Here is a 5,000-nt window from a genome sequence, read left to right as displayed (position 1 = left end):
CTTCAGGGATGAATCGAAAAAGAAATCTTTATTGGTTCTACCTCCTATTTTTTATGAAGAAAATGAATCTTTTTATCGAAGGATCAGAAAAAATTGGGTCCGGATCTCCTGCGGGAATTATTTGGAAGATCCAAAAAGAGTGGTATTTGCTAGCAACAACATAATGGAGGCAGTCAATCAATATAGATTGATCCGAAATATGATTCAAATCCAATTCCAATATAGTCCCTATGGGTACATAAGAAATGTATTGAATCGATTCTTTTTAATGAAGAGACCTGATCGCAACTTCGAATATGGAATTCAAAGGGATCTGATAGGAAATGATACTCTGAATCATAGAACTATAATGAAAGATACGATCAACCAACATTTATCGAATTTGAAAAAGAGTCAGAAGAAATGGTTCGATCCTCTTATTTTTCTTTCTCAAACCGAGAGATCCATAAATCGGGATCCTAATGCATATAGATACAAATGGTCCAATGGGAGCAAGAATTTCCAGGAGCATTTGGAACATTTCGTTTCTGAGCGGAAGAGCCGTTTTCAAGTAGTGTTCGATCAATTATGTATTAATCAATATTCGATTGATTGGTCTGAGGTTATTGATAAAAAAGATTTGTCTAAGTCACTTCGTTTCTTTTTGTCTAAGTTACTTCGTTTCTTTTTGTCCAAGTTACTTCTTTTTTTGTCCAAGTTACTTCTCTTTTTGTCTAACTCACTTCCTTTTTTCTTTGTGAGTTTCGAGAATATCCCCATTCATAGGTCTGAGATCCACATCTATGAATTGAAAGGTCCGAACGATCAACTCTGCAATCAGTTGTTAGAATCAATAGGTCTTCAAATCGTTCATTTGAAAAAATTGAAACCCTTTTTATTGGATGATCATAATACTTCTCAAAAATCGAAATTCTTGATCAATGGAGGAACAATATCACCATTTTTGTTCAATAAAATACCAAAGTGGATGATTGACTCATTCCATACTAGAAAGAATCGCAGGAAATCTTTTGATAACACGGATTCCTATTTCTCAATCGTATCCCACGATCAAGACAATTGGCTGAATCCCGTGAAACCATTTCAGAGAAGTTCATTGATATCTTCTTTTTCTAAAGCAAATCGACTTCGATTCTTGAATAATCCACATCACTTCTGCTTCTATTGTAACAAAAGATTCCCTTTTTATGTGGAAAAGGCCCGTCTCAATAATTCTGATTTTACGTATGGACAATTCCTCACTATCTTGTTCATTCACAACAAAATATTTTCTTCGTGCGGTGGTAAAAAAAAACATGCTTTTTTGGAGAGAGATACTATTTCACCTTCGTCAATCGAGTCACAGGTATCTAACATATTCATATCTAACGATTTTCCACAAAGTGGTGACGAAAGGTATAACTTGTACAAATCTTTCCATTTTCCAATTCGATCCGATCCATTAGTTCGTAGAGCTATTTACTCGATTGCAGACATTTCTGGAACACCTCTAATAGAGGGACAAAGAGTCAATTTTGAAAGAACGTATTGTCAAACTCTTTCAGATATGAATCTATCCGATTCAGAAGAGAAGAGCTTGCATCAGTATCTCAATTTCAATTCAAACATGGGTTTGATTCACACTCCATGTTCTGAGAAATATTTACAGAGGAAAAAACGGAGTCTTTGCCTAAAAAAATGCGTTGACAAAGGGCAGATGGATAGAACCTTTCAACGAGATAGTGCTTTTTCAACTCTCTCAAAATGGAATCTATTCCAAACATATATGCCATGGTTCTTTACTTCGACAGGGTACAAATATCTAAATTTGATATTTTTAGATACTTTTTCAGACCTATTGCGGATACTAAGTAGCAGTCAAAAATTTGTATCCATTTTTCATGATATTATGCATGGATTAGATATATCATGGCGAATTCTTCAGAAAAAATTGTGTCTTCCACAAAGGAATCTGATAAGTGAGATTTCGAGTAAGTCTTTACATAATCTTCTTCTGTCCGAAGAAATGATTCATCGAAATAATGAGTCATCATTGATATCGACACATCTGAGATCGCCAAATGTTCGTGAGGTCCTCTATTCAATCCTTTTCCTTCTTCTTGTTGCTGGATATATCGTTCGTACACATCTTCTCTTTGTTTCCCGAGCCTATAGTGAGTTACAGACAGAGTTCGAAAAGATCAAATCTTTGATGATTCCATCATACATGATTGAGTTGCGAAAACTTCTGGATAGGTATCCTACATCTGAACTGAATTCTTTCTGGTTAAAGAATCTTTTTCTAGTTGCTCTGGAACAATTAGGAGATTGTCTAGAAGAAATACGGGGTTCTGGTGGCAACATGCTATGGGGTGGTGATCCCGCTTATGGGGTCAAATCAATACGTTCTAAGAAGAAAGATTTGAAAAAAAATTTCATCGATATCATCGATCTCATAAGTATCATACCAAATCCCATCAATCGAATCACTTTTTCGAGAAATACGAGACATCTAAGTCATACAAGTAAAGAGATCTATTCATTGATAAGAAAAAGAAAAAACGTGAGCGGTGATTGGATTGATGATAAAATAGAATCCTGGGTCGCGAACAGTGATTCGATTGATGATAAAGAAAGAGAATTCTTGGTTCAGTTCTCCACCTTAAGGGCAGAAAAAAGGATTGATCAAATTCTATTGAGTCTGACTCATAGTGATCATTTATCAAAGAATGACTCTGGTTATCAAATGATTGAACAACCGGGAACAATTTACTTACGATACTTAGTTGACATTCATAAAAAGTATCTAATGAATTATGAGTTCAATACATCCTGTTTAGCAGAAAGACGGATATTCCTTGCTCATTATCAGACAATCACTTATTCACAAACTTCGTGTGGGGCTAATAGTTTTCATTTCCCGTCTCATGGAAAACCCTTTTCGCTCCGCTTAGCCCTATCCCCCTCTAGGAGTATTTTAGTGATAGGTTCTATAGGAACTGGACGATCCTATTTGGTCAAATACCTAGCGACAAACTCCTATGTTCCTTTCATTACAGTATTTCTGAACAAGTTCCTGGATAACAAGCCGAAAGGTTTTTTTATTGATGATATCGATATTGATGATAGTGACGATATTGATGCTAGTAACGATATTGATCGTGAACTTGATACGGAGCGGGAGCTTCTAACTATGATGAATGCGCTAACTATGGATATGATGTCGGAAATAGACCGATTTTATATCACCCTTCAATTCGAATTAGCAAAAGCAATGTCTCCTTGCATAATATGGATTCCAAACATTCATGATCTTGATGTGAATGAGTCGAGTTACTTAGCCCTCGGTCTATTGGTGAACTCGCTCTCCAGGGATTGTGAAAGATGTTCCACTAGAAATATTCTTGTTATTGCTTCGACTCATATTCCCCAAAAAGTGGATCCCGCTCTAATAGCCCCGAATAAATTAAATACATGCATTAAAATACGAAGGCTTCTTATTCCACAACAACGAAAGCACTTTTTCACTCTTTCCTATACTAGGGGATTTCACTTGGAAAAGAAAATGTTCCATACTAATGGATTCGAGTCTATAACCATGGGTTCCAGTGCACGAGATCTTGTAGCACTTACCAATGAGGCCCTATCAATTAGTATTACACAGAAGAAATCAATTATAGACACTAATACAATTAGATCTGCTCTTCATAGACAAACTTGGGATTTGCGATCCCAGGTAAGATCGGTTCAGGATCATGGGATCCTTTTCTATCAGATAGGAAGGGCTGTTGCACAAAATGTACTTATAAGTAATTGCCCCATAGATCCTATATCTATCTATATGAAGAAGAAATCATGTAACGAAGGGGATTCTTATTTGTACAAATGGTACTTCGAGCTTGGAACGAGCATGAAGAAATTCACGATACTTCTTTATCTTTTGAGTTGTTCTGCCGGATCGGTCGCTCAAGACCTTTGGTCTCTACCCGTACCCGATGAAAAAAATAGGATCACTTCTTATGGATTCATTGAGAATGATTCGGATCTAGTTCATGGCCTATTAGAAGTGCAAGGCGCTTTGGTGGGATCCTCACGGACAGAAAAAGATTGCAGTCAGTTTGATAATGATCGAGTGACATTGCTTTTTCGCTCCGAACCAAGGGATCCCTTATATATGATGCAAGATGGATCTTGTTCTATCGTTGATCAGAGATTTCTCTATGAAAAATACGAATCGGAGTTTGAAGAAGGGGAAGGAGTCCTCGACCCGCAACAGATAGAGGAGGATTTATTCAATCACATAGTTTGGGCTCCTAGAATATGGCGCCCTTGGGGCTTTCTATTTGATTGTATCGAAAGGCCTAATGAATTGGGATTTCCCTATTTGGCCGGGTCATTTCGGGGCAAGCGGATCATTTATGATGAAAAGTATGAGCTTCAAGAGAATGATTCGGAGTTCTTGCAGAGCGGAACCATGCAGTACCAGAGACGAGATAGGTCTTCCAAAGAACAAGGCTTTTTTAGAATAAGCCAATTCATTTGGGACCCCGCAGATCCACTCTTTTTCCTATTCAAAGATCAACCCTTTGTCTCTGTGTTTTCACATCGAGAATTCTTTGCAGATGAAGAGATGTCAAAGGGGCTTCTTACTTCCCAAACGGATCCTTCTACATCTATATATAAACGCTGGTTTATCAAGAATACGCAAGAAAAGCACTTCGAATTGTTGATTCAGCGCCAGAGATGGCTTAGAACCAATAGTTCATTATCTAAATCTAATGGATTTTTCCGTTCTAATACTCGATCCGAGAGTTATCAGTATTTATCAAATCTGTTCCTATCTAACGGAACGCTATTGGATCGAATGACAAAGACATTGTTGAAAAAAAGATGGCTTTTCTCGGATGAAATGAAAACAGGATTCATGTAATGTAACAGGAGAAAGGTTTCCCATTACTTAGCCGGAAAGATATGTGGCCATGAAATAGGGATTAAGTGGAACGGAATTGACAGGGTGGTAG

The sequence above is a fragment of the Camelina sativa genome, chromosome 15, assembly GCF_030686135.1.
Source record: "Camelina sativa cultivar CO46 ecotype springtype chromosome 15, ASM3068613v1".
NCBI classification, from domain to species: Eukaryota; Viridiplantae; Streptophyta; class Magnoliopsida; order Brassicales; family Brassicaceae; genus Camelina; species Camelina sativa.
Note: the sequence above shows the minus strand (reverse complement) of the source record.